Source organism: Panthera tigris, chromosome B4, assembly GCF_018350195.1.
Source record: "Panthera tigris isolate Pti1 chromosome B4, P.tigris_Pti1_mat1.1, whole genome shotgun sequence".
Taxonomy (NCBI): domain Eukaryota; kingdom Metazoa; phylum Chordata; class Mammalia; order Carnivora; family Felidae; genus Panthera; species Panthera tigris.
The window spans coordinates 121097112-121112757 of NC_056666.1; the positions used below are offsets into that span (position 1 = coordinate 121097112).

The 15646-nt window shown below is 38.8% G+C and overlaps 1 pseudogene; it reads right to left on the reverse strand.

The window, feature by feature from the left end:
* Positions 1-290: 290 nt before the first annotated feature.
* On the reverse strand, positions 291-412 carry LOC122240592 (annotated as a pseudogene).
* Positions 413-15646: the final 15234 nt, after the last annotated feature.

The window sequence follows — 15646 nt, forward strand, 5'->3', positions numbered from 1 at the left end:
AATGTATCCAGACACTGCCAGGTGTCCCCTGGGGCCAAAATCACCCCTGGTTAAGAACCACTGGTCACTTCCAAGAACATAAATATTTTTCTTCCACACTTCTAGAGATTTTTTTAGGTTTAGCTCTTATATTTAAGTCTATGCTCAATTCTAAGTTAATTTTTGTATATGGTGTGAAGCACAGTAGTTTTTTTCTTTTTCTTTTCTTTCTTTTCTTTCTTTTTTTCTTTTTTTTTTTTTTTGGTATATCATTATAGCACATTTTGCAGAAAAGACTTTGCTTTGTCCACTGAATTGACACCTTTTCAAAAATCAGCTGACTTTTATTTGTGGGTCTATTTTTGTTTTCAATTAGCAATAATCGTGCCTCGGATAAACCTCATTGGCTACCATACTGCCACTGTGCAAAGCCTGTGGGCCTATTTTTGGATTCTGTCTTCCATTCCATCAAATTCATGTCTTTCCTGACACAGATACCATACTCTAGCTTTATGTGAAATCTTGAAATTAGATAATTTGAGTCTTCTAATTTTGTTTTCTTTTAAAAAAATGTGTTGACCATTTGGATCTTTTGATTTTCCATAAAATTTTAAGTTTTATGGAAACTTGATTTCTACATAAAAAGGGTCTTTGGGATTTGGGTTGAGATTACATTAAATCATTAGGTCAATTTAGAGAGAATTACACCTTGATACTAGTGAATCTTTCAATTCGTGCACATGAGACTTTTCTCCAGTTATATAGACTTCTTTTGTTTTGAGTTAAATGCTGTACATGTTTTATAGTTTTAATCTTCTCCATTCTTTTTTCAATCTCAGATCTTTCTTCTGTACTCATTGTTCTTTCTGAAATACATTCTTTCGACATTGCTTTAGTGAGAAAGTCTAGTGGTGATAAAGATTCTCAGTTTATCTGAAAATTCTCAATTTATCTCAAAAGAGTTTTCTGTAAAAACTTTGGAGGTATCCTTCCACACTCATCTAGTTTCCTCTGTTACTGTTTAGAAATCAGTAGTTAAGGGTGGGTAATCTGTTTTTTCTGTCTGGCTGCTTTTAATTTTTTTTTTTTCTGTCTTTTTTGGTGTTCTGCAGTTCCAATGCTGGCGTTGACATTTTTAAGGCATTTAGTATTCCCATGCAGAACCCTGGAATGTTCTTCCATGTATTTATTTCTCTTTTTTAAAGAATTAGTTATCTTGAAATTTTATACAAATCTACCACCAAAACCACCCTTGTTATTGAGTCAGCTATTCCCTTATATGAAGTGTTACCTTCTCTTAGGCACCACGTTGGTCTCCTCCAGGAAATCTAAACCCAATTAAAACCCTGTTTTGACATATGACACATTATATAACATCAAAGAAATCTAGATTCTAAGAAGAAATATTTGTTAGTTATATATGTTAAATGTGTGCTGTACCTGTTGTTAAATTAAAGCCTAAAAAAAAAAACAAAACAAAACAAAACAGGAAACCATCCTATGATAATGCTTCAGATCTCCAAATATCAGTGTCAACTCCACCCCTGCGTTTGATAGCCCTCGAATACCTTTTGGAATTCCTCTTTCTCCAGTACACAGCCACCATGGTGGATGGCCGTATGTCCCCTTGAGGAAGGACTGGGAGAATCACTATAGAATACTCCTGTGGTGGGGTTTCAGGGTTCCTCCTCCTGGTGACCTGGCCACCTCTTCAGTCAACCAGGACCAGATCTGATAACTGACTCAGGCTCAAGAACTGGGCAAAATATCATGACTTCCTAGTGGATGACCACCTTCGTTTTGTCAAACACAGTTTCTTGACAGTATATATCTAGCATTAAGCACAGGGATTGACACATAGTAAGCCCTCAAAACATATTTGGTATATGAATGAATGATGTTTTGGTTTTCCTAGATATAAAAGTTTAGGGTGGTATACATACCTCAGTTAATCAATTGATTACTGAAACTTTTACCTTTCATTAAGTATCCTATTTGACTTACAGGGAGAAGATAGAGAACTCCTCAAGAGAAGAGTCTCTGGAATCAATCAGTGTGGATTTGATAACGCATCCCCTCTTACTATCCCTGAACCTCATTCTCTCATCTGTAAAATGGGTATAATAATAGCCTCTCTGACCCATAATAGTAGGTCCCTTTCATTCATAATTGATCTAAACATTTTCACTAGTCTCCACCCCACTTGGTTGGAGGGAGAAGGGAAGCAGTAAAATGGGATGCCACAAGAGTTAAACTTGCCAAGTAAAGTTATCTTAGTGTGTGCTGTTTAAACTGTCTCTTGCTGGGTAAATATTCAATAATCTAATCTGTAACTCTACATCAAAGCCATTTCCTCCTTCCTCCCCTTCTTACTTTTCAGGGTGTCTGAGTTCAATGGGAAAAGCCGTGTACCCTCTTAGTGAGAAGAAGAAGTCCTTATGTCCCAAAGTGGATCTTTCTGTAGGCTCTGAAATGTTTGTTGGTCTTAAAGACCTTCCTCAAATTAGTATCCTAGATATCTATCAATGTCTGTGGAGACCCTGGGGACATTTGCTGTTGGAATGTGCAGAATTTAGACTATTGGCCTGTACTCCTGGTTGGACTGGGCCCAGTGATCTACAAATGCTGACTTAGCCCCTTGGCCCTACCTTAGAGAACTCAGGCATTTTCTCTGTCAGACCTGTGGCAGAGGTTGCCAAGTCACTTCTTGCTCCTACACCTCTTTCCTCGTGGTGGCCCCAAGGCAGGTTACCACTCAATTACCTTCCACTTCTAAAAGTATATGAGGGAGGGGGGATTTGGTTCCATCCAAGCCATCGAGGGAGGCTCCTTCTGTCTCGTCAACTATTGTTGCGTCCCTGTGTTGTAGGATCTTTTACCATAATACCTGGGATCCGTTGTCTCACTGCTTTGAAGAATGAAGAGATGGACACAAATGAGCAACAGGCAAGAGTTTATTAGAGTATAAGATTAGAAAGGGAGAATAGTAGGAAAGCTTTCTTTCTGGAGAGGGGACATTCAAAAGTGAATGCCCACGCTATAATAGGCAAGGGTATTATAAGGGGTTTTATAAGGGGTATTATAAGGGTTTTATAAGGTTTTGGTTAGCCCTCCCCTCGCCCCTGTTCCCTCTCAGGTCCCACCCTTATTGGCCTAATAGCTCTAGGTTCTGGGTGATCCACTTCTGATTGGCTCAATTCCATTGTGTGAGGGGTGGCCTAAGGCCATACTCTGGTCTTTTTGTCAAATTCCTGAGGGAAACCTGGTGGAGTAGGTGGGATTCGTTACATTCTTAAGAGGAAACTTAAGCCTGCGGGGGTTTGCTGTGGTCAGACACGTATGTCCAATGTATGTGTTTTTCCCTACCCAGGGACCTCAGGTCCTATCCTTTCCTTCTCTGCCTATTTTATCCTATTTTTTCTCCCAGTCATATGAGGGGTGGTCCATGGCCATATAATTCCTTGTGGGTCATATGTTTTATGGCCTACTACTTATTTTTAGTTAGGTCTTTTGTCAAATTCCTGAAGGATGCCTAAAGGGGAGTAGGTGGTGTCTGTTACATTCTTAAGAGGAACCTTACCCCTGAGGGGGGGTTGCTGTTGTCAGACATTCCCAGCCTTGTTCCAAAATATGTGTTTTTCCCCACCCAGGGACCTCAGAGCCTAGTCTTTCTGTCTCTGCCTATTCCATCCTATCTTTTTCTATCATACCTGCAGCCACTCTGAGCAGGCATAGGGACACTCTTGAGTGGTGTTTTCTCCTTTAAAAAAAGCCAGGACACCTTTGCATTTGGTTTATCTCCTCACTGCAAACCATGGTTTCCCCTTTGTTAAAGAAAAGAAATTCAACTGAGTAAATTTGAAGATCTAATTAGCCTTATTTAGTGATTCATGAATGGGAAAGCATCACATCTAGCAAGTAGAGGGGAGTCCAAGGAGCCATACAAAATAGAAGGTTTTTATAGGAAGGAGGGTGGGACAAGAATGTTATTAGCAGGAGAAAGGATTGTTGCAGGTAAGGTCACAGTCCATTAGGGAGAAAGGGCAGGAGCCTTACTAGGTAGATTACCTCATTATTCCTTTGGGGAATGGAAAGAGTCCATGTGACAAATTACCTTATTGGTGTTATCAGAAAATACCCGACTGATTAGTTAAGACTTTTATTTCTGGGAGAGGTTGAAACTACTAGAAGTTTAGGTACTTAGCTTAAGTGACACCATTTTGGGCCTGTAATTTTCTTTTTAACACCTTTTTTTTTTAAAGTTTATTTATTTATTTTTGGTGGGGAGGGGCAGAGAGGGAAAGAGAATTCCCAGCAGACTCTGGGATAACTAACAGCGCTTGGTGCGGGGCTCGATCTCACGAACTATATCATGAACCATGAGATCATGACCTTGATCGATGGGATTTTGGGATGTTTGTGGGGGTTTGGAGCCGACAGCCAAGAAAGAATTCTTTAAGACGTCTTTGGTGCGAAAAGGTGATTTTATTAAGGCACAGGGACAGGACCCATGGGCAGGAAGAGCTGCACTGGGGTTGTGCAGAGTGACTGCTTATACACTGTGGAGTTGGGAGAGGTAAAGTCAAGAGAAAGTTTCTTAAAGAGATTTTCCTATGCTAAAGAGGATTTGCAGTTTACTGGAGGCCTAGGTATTGTCAAGCTAAGGTTGTTTTTCCCTCTAGCAAAGCATTATTAAGATAATAGGGAGTTCCTGGAGATAGGCTATTGATAAGATTGCCTTTTTCTTGCAATTTACTAAGATATTTGTAAACTGATGGAAACTCATCAGTTTAACTATTTGTTTTCTGTCCTTTCCTTTGTCCTTGGGTAGCCAGGAGTGTCCAAGGAATATCACACATATCCCACCTGGCAGAGGGTGGTGAGGGGAGGGTTGGCTTGTGCTTTGCTCTTAGCTTGCCTTATGCTCCCTCATCAACCTGAGCCGAAATCAAGAGTCAGATGCTTACCTGACTGAACCTTCCAGATGCCCCTTTTTAACAGTTTTCTAATCAACTACAACACATTGAAGTTTCAGCAGGGAGCTTGGGCTGTGTGCCAAGCAAGGGTCTTGATGTCTAATCTCTTCTCCCACATCTTCCACAATCTGTACCAGTAGACAACAGGTGGCTTCCCAAGAGTACCCTTCTTCCTGAAGAGCATAAGAGTATGCCACTGCATATGGAGTATTTTGAGCTAAAGGCCATTGAGAAACAGCAGATAAAGGAAAAACTCCAAAATAGAGTATAAATTTTCCTTTTGTAAAGGAAAGCTACATTTATAAAGGAAATTTCCATTTGTAAAAGGAAGCAGGACAGAGGAATACTTCACAACTCTTACCAACCTGCAAGCACTCAGTAAATCTGCATAGCAAATCTTACTAAACAATCTTCCCTAACCATACTTTACCAGGTCACCTTCTTATAACTTGCATTTTCCTTACCTCCTCTCATCCAAAAGGCCCAAACCCTGTTTCCTTTGTTTAGCCTAAAATGGCATATAATCCAAAATCCCAAGTACCACTTTGATTTGTTTATCTGTGAGTGTCCCCATATGTTTGTTCAATGCACATGTTAATAAACTTGTTTGCTTTTCTCTTATTAATCTGTCTTTTGTTAGTCTCATGTTCAAGGCCCCAGCCAGAGAACCTAAAATAGGTAGAGGAAAAACTATTTTTTCCTCTCTTATATTCCTTAATCCAAAGCTAGTTCCTTTCCCTTTCTCTGAGCCAATAAAACAGTCCAAGGCTTGAGGCACCTGGATGGCTCAGTTGGTTAAATGTTTGACTCTTGATTCTGCTCAGGTCATGATCTCACAGTTTTGTAAGTTGGAACCTTGCATGGCTCTGCACTGACAGCCTGGAGCCTACCTGAAATTCTCCCTCTTTCTCTACCCCACCCCCTGTAAGTGTTAAATTGTAGTGTTGGGCTAACCTGTAGCCTTAAGAAATAACAGCTTTGTTTTAACACTGTAGATTAAGAGATAACAGCCTTGTCCTATCAATCAAGGGAACAAAAGTTCAAGGAAAATCAACTGGATTAGTGTTTGATTGGATTGGGACAAGGACATGTCTGAACTGTTTCCATCCCCATCTGGGAACTATTTCTTTGTTTTGTTCCCAGGTGATGATAAGAGATGTGGTCGGCTATAAGAACTCTGTACCCGGCTGTTCATGACCGCATTCTGGTCAAGAGTGTCCGGCCCGATCGGTTGGCCTTGCCTTTCATTGCAATAAACTTTTTTGTGACTGTCACTGGTGCCCGTAGCATTCTGTTTTAGGAGTCATGTGGATGCAACACTCCCACTCTCACTCTGTCTGTCTCTCTCAAAATAAATAAATTTATGAATAAATAAATAAATAAATAAACAGTCCAAGCCTTGAAGTTAAGAATGTTTGTAAGAGAAGGAACAGATTACAGAGAAAAGAACTATTTGGGGGAGGTATTTCTACAATATTAAACCAGTTACATCATCCTTTAACTAGAAAATTTGAGTGTTCTCCCACCTCACCCCTGCCCACCTTATTTAGATTAACTATAGAAAATGAAGAAGCTATACAATTTTATACAGCTGAGGTATAATATTTAAAATTTTAACCATAAACATTAGAGCTCAATATTAGGATGATAATGGTGATAATGACAAATAACAATGATGGAGTTGAGGAAAAACAGAAAACTGGATTTGGCAGGAACCAAAGTTCAAGATAGCAGGCAGTGAGTGAGTGATCATGGGTAGGGGGTTGGTATGAGTTGAGCCCATAAATACGGGTGTTAGAAATAAGCCCATCAACCCAATCAAAGGAGGGATGCAAAGACTCAGAGCACAGTGAAGTGAGGCTTTAAGCAACATTCTTGCAAAAGCAGGTGTCTGATGGACAAGCATACTCGGGGCAGTTACAGCAGACAATTTATCTCCTAGCATGGAAGCCCCTTCCCTGGTTCCTCATTGGCTGAGTACTACAGAGGTTACAGCCTTATCCGGATATCGCCTATGCCCACATAAGGTAAAAAGTAGTCTGATTGGAACAAATGTACATTCCCTGAGGTGACACAAAGACTTTCAGTCCCTTCTCCCTTTGTTCTTTAGCTCAAGCTCATTGCAAAGCCTGCAAAAATAAGCCCGCGAAATAGAGACAGGAAGAATAATCAGGAAGTGAAGTGTCCTAGGTTTTGGGACTCCGTTGTGTGTCAGGGGTGGGGTGGGGCGGGGGGGGCGGGGTTCTTACATATTTCCAATAGGTTGTAAACCTATTGTTAATTAGACAGCAAAGCTTTTATTTGGTATTTCTGAAAATGATTCATCTCCTTTACTTCTCACAATAGGCAGGGAAGGGGACATGTGGGATGTGCTCTTCTAGGCACTCCAGTGCTATCAGGGCTTTTCTGTTCTGGTGTTTGGAATGTTCTGGTCATTGCAAAATGTCTTCATCAGTGTCTCAAGGAAAGGCATTAAGAAATAAACACAATGCTTGGGTGGCCTGGGTGGTTCAGTCGGTTGGGCATCTGATTTCGGCTCAGGTCATGATCTCGCAGTTCGTGAGTTCAAGCCCTGCATCGGGCTCTGTGCTGACATCTCAGAGCCTGGAACCTGCTTTGGATTCTGTGTCTCCGTCTCTCTCTTCCCCTCCCCTGCTTGTGCCCTCTCTCTCAAAAAGAAATAAACATTAAACAATTTTTTTTTTTACATAATAAAAATTAAAAAAAAAAGCACAATGGGGTTAAGTTAGAGCATGAGTCAGCAGCAGTCTTGTCTACTTCTGGTTTTAACTATTGGGGTCTATAGTTGAGCAAGAGGTCTTGTTGACGTTCCCTTTTCCTGTTCTCTCTCCTCTTCCATGACCTTGTTTCATCACTTACTTCCTGAACTAGGAAATCTTCCAGTTCTCTCTCCCTTGGGTACGATTCCATCCTAACCCATAAATATGAGCGTTTCCCCATGATGTATTTGTGTACTTCTGTACCTATCATCTTAGAATAGAATTCTGAACCTACTGCCTTTACTCCTCAGTCCAATGCAATCCAACTTTTATTTGTACCACTGTACTGAAATATTTTTTAATAAAGATTGTCAATGACTTCGTATCTTCCCAAGCCAATCTTTCCTCTTCTCATGCTGGATTTCACTACAGCATATACTCCCTTGATGATCTCACATATTTTAGTGGTGTACCACCTCCTGTCCACTGATGCCTCCCAAGTCAATCTCCAACTAGCTATCAGTTGTCTTCACCTAGGTATCCTACAAGCATCTTATTCATTAAACTGTTGTATATCTAAAACCGAACTCATAATCCTCCATATTTCTTGTGTTCCCTGGCTTAGTTAAGGGTTAATATGCCCTGAGCCTCTGCAGGAGGAAACCAACCCCATCTCCTCTTCAGTTCTTATTCCATTCATCCAATTGTTCACCAAATCCTTTTTCTCCATCCACAATCCACTGCCTTACATTACTTTTTTGCATTTCTTAGAAAGCCCCACCTGTCATTAATCCCCAGTGATATCTCTAGTCCATGCACCCAGAGCCTGCTGAAGTTTTCACCAGAGACAACAAATCTGATAATGATGTCTTCTACTCACCTTCTCCTCACAGGTTGCTCCCAGGTTGTGTTCAAACATCTTAGCATATTAACGGAAGACCTTTCACAATGTCATCACCACAATCTTCCCAGCCTTATTTTCATGTGTTCCAGTCACCGTAGACCTCTTTTCATCCCCCAAGCAAACTAAGTTCATTTGAACTCTGTAACTCTGACTTCAGGCACTGAGTGTTCTCTTTATTCTTAATCACAAAGCACAACATCTGACAAATTGTATCTCCTCAATCAATGTTTATTGGATGAAATAAGCACAAATCCTAGATAGTTGGTTCTTCAATAAGATATTGATTATTAATTAAGTAAAATAATTATAAAAGAAATGCCTCCTTCAAAAAAAACTACTTTCTTTTTTAATTTTTTTTCAATATATGAAATTTATTGTCAAATTGGTTTCCATACAACACCCAGTGCTCATCCCAAAAGGTGCCCTCCTCAATACCCATTACCCACCCTCCCCTCCCTCCCACCCCCCATCAACCCTCAGCTTGTTCTCAGTTTTTAAGAGTCTCTTATGCTTTGGCTCTCTCCCACTCTAACCTCTTACTACTTTCTTTTTTGGATGGGGGAGGCAAATAATTGCCTGGTGTCCTGATTTTTCCATCATTATCCCAGACATGTTCAAGTCTTGTGTAATTCATGTCAGGCTATCAAACTGACAAAGCCTTCCCCACTCTTCTGTAATATTTTTACTGTGTAGAGAAATTTATTCATGACATCATAGTAAACATGAGTATCATACCTCAGTTTTTCCATAGATAGTGGTAACTAAAGCATGAACTGCACCTCATAATAAAACCCGATGTGGGACTGTTGCCATAAATAGAGATTTAGATTAGTTAAACTGAGAAAGTCAGGTCATATGAGTTCCTATATTTGCAAGTTAATTTAGAAAGTATCAAGGGGAAGGGAGAAAAAAAGACCTCTTAAAATTTACAAGAAATTCTCACCCTCATTGTCAAAATGGAAATTCCCAAATTTCTCCCATGTGTTCTTTCTTCTTTATCTCTGGTAGCATAAAAACACCTACCAGAAAATATTCTGAAACTGAAGAAGTACCTGGTATCATTGCCCAAACATGTAGTAACTTGTAATGATCAGTTATCTTCACTAACTGGTATCACTCACACAAAAGGCTCTGGTTTCTCTCCCTTTGAGTAACTGAAATTTCTAAACCTTTGCTGCAGCTTTGATTTCTGTACTCAGTGATATGGGATTAATAGCACCTCTTAAGAGATGTGAATATGTTGATGGTACATATAGTTGTATATACAATTGTATAAAGCTGTTAAGCTGGTACAATTAAGCTGGTATCAAGCATGTATCTATAGACTTTGTCACAAAAAGCCATTTATTAATCATTTATTTTGTGTCAGTGCTTGGCACTGGAGATACAAATAAAGGAGATTCATTTCCTGCTCACAAAGAGTTTAGAGTCTAGTGGGTAGACTGACAAGTTAACATCATGGACATTTAGTCGAATATATAATAGAATATATAATAGAAGTAGCCCAGAATGTTTTTGAATGCATAGGAGTGGCACAGAGGTCAGACCTTGGGAGTATTAGGGGAGACATCCTGAAGCAGGTCACTGCTGTGGTGAATCCATTCATCAAATATTCATTAAACTACCCATGTCAAGCACTGTTCCAAACCTGCGAATATAGCAGTGAAAAAAGCAGAAAGTCCTGTCCTTATGGAGTTTACAGTTTTGGAGAATATCCTGAAGGAAGTTTGCCAGATGAACAATCTAAAAAGAAAATGAACAATTTGTCTTTAAGGATTCATTATGCACAAGTGAGTATAGTTTAGGCACTAGAAAAATCTGGCTCACTTTGTAATTTCTGTCCTATTCAAAATGTGTTGAGAACATGTTGAAATTTCCTGCCTTTGTATACAGATGGGTGACTGGTTTCTGTACTTGGGAACAGGGCCCAGAATGCATTCATAACTCAGGGGTCCCTGCTATAATAAAGACACACACACACACACACACACACACACACACACACACACACAGAGTGGGCCATTCACACAGCGACCAAGACTGAGTCATGACATCCCCATGGTGACAATATCCCTGTGCCAGAAGCAGGAATACAGGGAAGGGATTCCAGCTAACCCCTAACCCCAAGAGCATATTTTAAGTTTCTTCCTGATCATAAAAAGGAGACAACTTATATATAGTGCTTTTAAAAGAGATGGTACATGTTGGTATGTGTGCCCTTTTTTTCCAAGCAATGGTAACATACATTCACTCCGATAAATTTATTGGACTTTTTCCAAGGGCTCTTGGAAGAACGATAGTGACATGCCACTTGGGTGGAAAGATCCCTGTGCCACTGCCATGCATTGAAAAACATGCTATTTTAATTCTAAATGTATTGAATTGCAGTACTTCTTATTCACTTTAGTTCTCCTGTGTTTATTGTTCATAGCAATGTTTGTTAACCTCTACCTGACTCTGTGAATCTGGAAATACCATGTAAGGTCAACCTAGTTCAGATGAGTTAGGGAAGGTGGGAGACTCAAGTGAAGTAGATGTACATCCTAGTTAAGATAATGTGAGCTGCTATAGTAGAAAGACCCAGAAATCTTAAAAGCTTCAGTTTCTCATTTATGAAAAGGCCCAGAAGAGTGCTTCTTAATGGTGGGGTGTGGGGGTTTGGGTGGAGTGCATTGCTTCACAAAGTTGTTCAGGGACCTAGGTTGACAGTCTCAATCCATAATATGTGGCTTCCAAGGTCATCATGGGCACTGACATCTAGCCAGTTGATGGGGGAGGAGAGAAAGTAAAAAAGGCATACTCACTTTTTCACCCCCTGTACTGGAGAATGACTCACATCTTCCATTGGCAAGAACTAGTATGATCCCACCAGGAGGAAATGAAGTCCGTGTCTGAGAAAATTCCTTCCCAGCAAGAGCTACACAACGAAAAAGGAGCAGGAACCTTCTTTCTAGGTGAACATCTAATCATTTCTGCCACAATATATGCTTTCTGTTTTTACAATATAATTTAGAAAAGCAATATGATCATCGTAAGGTGACTAATGAAGTGTGAGGTTTTAAATATGAGATCTTAACATTGATCTAGGAGTAAATAAATGTAACTTTTAAACTTATTTTGGAATAATTTTACATTTATAGAAAAGTTGCAGAGGTGGCAAAGAAATTGAGATGATACATGACCCATGTGCTCCCAATAGTAACATCTCATGTTACCATCAGCTATGCTACAGGCTTTGTCCAGATGTCTCCAGTTTTTCCACTAAGGTTCCACTAAGTTTTCTGTTCCAGGATCTAATTTGGGATACCATATTGCATTTAGTCATCATGTCTCCTTTGTCCTAATATGGGACAGTTTTTCAGTCTTTTATTGTTTTTCATAACTTTGACGCTTAGAAGGTACTAATCAGGTATTTTATAGAATGGCCTTCAGTTTGTTTTCTTATGATTAAACCATGGTGTGGGTATGGGTTTGGGGGAAAATACCACAGAGGTGATGTACCTTCTTCTTATCACATCGTATTATTGTATGTGTATAATAATATAGAGAGTATTAATTTATTACTGATTTATTATCAAGTTAACTCTCATCACATTGTATTATTATATGTATATAATAATATATAGAGTATCAATCTATTACTGATTTATTATCAGGTTAACTTGGGTCATCTGGTTAATGTGGTATCTGCCAGATTTCTCCTCTGGTAGAGATACTTCATTTCTCTTCCATACTGTAGGCTTCAAAGGCACATCACTAAGTTCAGTCCACATTCAAGGAGAGAGGATACTGCGAATTTTAGAATGGAGAAATAATTCAAGTTTTTACTGCCTGTAGGTAAAAATATATACAATAAATAAATACATGGTGAGGGAAATGGGATTTATAGTGCTAATTTTTATACTTTTTTATCTGGTATTAAAGAGCTGGGTAATGACAAGTGACCAAGTTGCTGAACTGTAATTTTTTTTGTTGCTTTTGCAAAAAATATGCTATATTTCTAGTAAAATAAATGGCCCTAATGCGGTACCCCAGCTTCTTCTTCTAATAATGATGGACTAGGAAATTCAGACAAATGAAAAATCTGGGGAAATATAAAAATATCTTCCTAGAAGTATCAAAGATTTAACCAAATTATGAGGAGTTTTGGGGCCAACATCCCCCAAAAGAATAGAAATCCAGAGAAGTGAGCCCAGCTCTGGGGCTGTGTTTGCTTAGGGACATCTGTTATCAGAAGAGGCCACTGAGCAGGGCTTTCAACTACCTTATAGGTTATGGTCAGGGTAATAAGTCTTGGAGGCCAGGGCTATGGAGCTGAAGGAATGGTGAAGAAGAAACAACCAGCCCTCATATATACCACAAGTCTGGCTTCAAGCTATCTGGGTGGATAGAAAACCTCAAGCCCTAAAATGATATTCAGATGATGCTGAATAGCAAGTGTCCCTGGTGCAAGTAAGAAGTAAACAGAATACTCACTGGAGAAAGCCAGTATCATTTAAGACCTAAAATGATTTCTAAAAATATTTCTAAAAATAATTTTTCAAATACAATATCTAATATTCAACTAAGATAACTTAATATGGTGCCTGAAAATGGGAACTCCAGGGATATAAAAGCACACTTTAAGAGGGAAACCAAAAGACTGCAGTTTGAGTTTGTAAATTATCATTACTTGGTAGAAGAAATAAGCCTCTTAAGCAAATTTAGCATATGCAAATCTAGATTTACAAAGGGGATATATGATGGGGTAATTTACAAGAGGATACATTATAGTATTAGAAAGGTGGTATTTAGAAAAATGAATTTATACTCAGTTTTCTAGGAATATGGCCTATCAGACAACTGGGGACCTGAGATTTAGAGACACCATAAAGGGGACGTGATAACCAATATGGGAAGTATTAGTTGTGGCTACACGTAAGAGAAAATTCCCTAAATAATAGTGTTTTAAGTAAAGTGGAAGTTTATTTCTCTTTCATATAAGAGAAGCCTAGAGCTAGACAAAAATCAGGGCTGCCTCAGCAGCTCCATAATGTCAACAGGGACGATGACACCCATCTTTTTGCTCCACTGTTTTCACTTACAGCTTCTTTCCTCAAGGTCAATGACTGCATAGTCCAAGATGGCTGCTGGAATCTAGCCATCCCATTATGTTGCAAGTCAGTTTCCCTTGAGCAGCCTTCTTCTATCATATAACACTTATATGTTAATAAGTGGACAGAACCAAGTCACACGGCCACCCCTAGCTGCAAGGGAAGCTGGGAAATGTAATCCTTTTGTGTGGGGGCAAAATGTGTCCATTCTAAGTTGGGGATTTATTACTAAGGAGAAAGGAAAAACGGATGCTGCACTGGGTAGCTGGTGGTCTCTATCACAACAGTGAAATAAGGGATCAAAACTTTAAAAGGAAGTATGCTAAAGTCTCAAGTAGTATTTCATAGGTATTATATAACATTAAAAATATAGACAGGTAATATATAATGAAACTGTTACACACAGGTTATTAGAAGCAATGAAATTGATACAATAGTTTCAAATAATTTAGGATGTTTACAGATTTTAAAATGTTCATCTTGCCCTTTGGCACAGCAATCCCACTCATGGAAATTTACCTAAGGGAAAAAAGAAATACCGAAACAACTGAGATGCTTGTAGAATGTTATTTAAAATAGGGAAGTACTTGGATTAATACACATGCTTAGTATTGGGGGCAGTGAAGTATAGTGCATTAATTCAATGGACAAATATAGAGTAATGAAAACCAGTAACCCAAAAATTATAATAACATGGAGTAGATATTTAATACATAAAGATAATAAAGCTACAAATTTGTAATTACAACTTGATTTTGAATATTCCTATGAGTAAGAACCAAATGATAATTAGGAAATTGGGAAAGTTGACTTGTTGGCAGAGAATTGTAGATGCTTCTCTATAGATGCTTCTTATTTTTACTGTTAAATAATGTGTAATATTTTGAAATGTTTTTCAAATCCAATGTATTCATAAATACTTACATAATAATAAAAGATAACTGCATATATCATAAGGAGTTTCTAAAATTTTAGAGCTTTGGAATTTGAAGAGTGAGAGTTCCTCACAATGGTTAGGGTTACAAGTTTTTGAGCCACATAGGTCTGGATTCAAATTCTGCATCTCCATTAACTAGCTCCATGAATTTGAGCCTTATTTCCTCAGCCATAAAAGGGAGATGATACCTAAGTGCTCATGTGAAAATTATTTAGATCAGGAAGCATACTTTCAACAAATTGTGGTCACCAAGGAAGAATGTCTTCATCTTCAAAAGGGCAGTCTAACCAGATCCTTACTTTGAGTCAGTGTGGCTTTGACAGAGAGAAAGTCAGGAATTAATTCAAGGGGAGAAGCACAACTTTCATTAAAAATCCTAAAGAGGGCGCCTGGGTGGTTCAGTCAGTTGAGCATCTCTCGTCTGCTCAGGTCATGATCTCACAGCTCGTGGGTTCAAGCCCCATATCAGGCTCTTGTGCTGACAGCTCAGAGCCTGGAGCCTGCTTCGGATTCTGTGTCTCCCTCGCTCTCTGCCCCTTCCCCACTCGTACTCTATCTCTCTCTCAGAAATAAATAAAACATTAAAAAAATTAAAAAAATATCCTAACAGTGTAGAGAAGGAAAATTATTTTTTTTCTCCTCTTTTAGGTTCTTGGCTGGGTCTCTTTATAATAAAAGACAGATTAATAAGAGAAAGACCAAATTTTATTAATATGTATATCTCATATACAGTTGACTTTTGAACAATGTGGGGTTTGGGGCACCAACCCCCATGCAATCGAAAATCCATGTATAACTTTTGACTCTCCAAAAACTTAACTACTAATAGCCTACTGTTAACTGGAAGCCTTACTGATAACATACACAGTCTATTAACACATATTTTGTGTGTATAGGTGTAATATACTCTATTCTTACAATAAAGTGAGCTGGAGAAAAGAAAATGTCAAGAAAATTACAAGAATGCACCGTGCTCTATTCTTCAAAAGAAAAATCAGCATGTAAGTGGACCTGTGTAGTTCAAACCTGTGTTATTC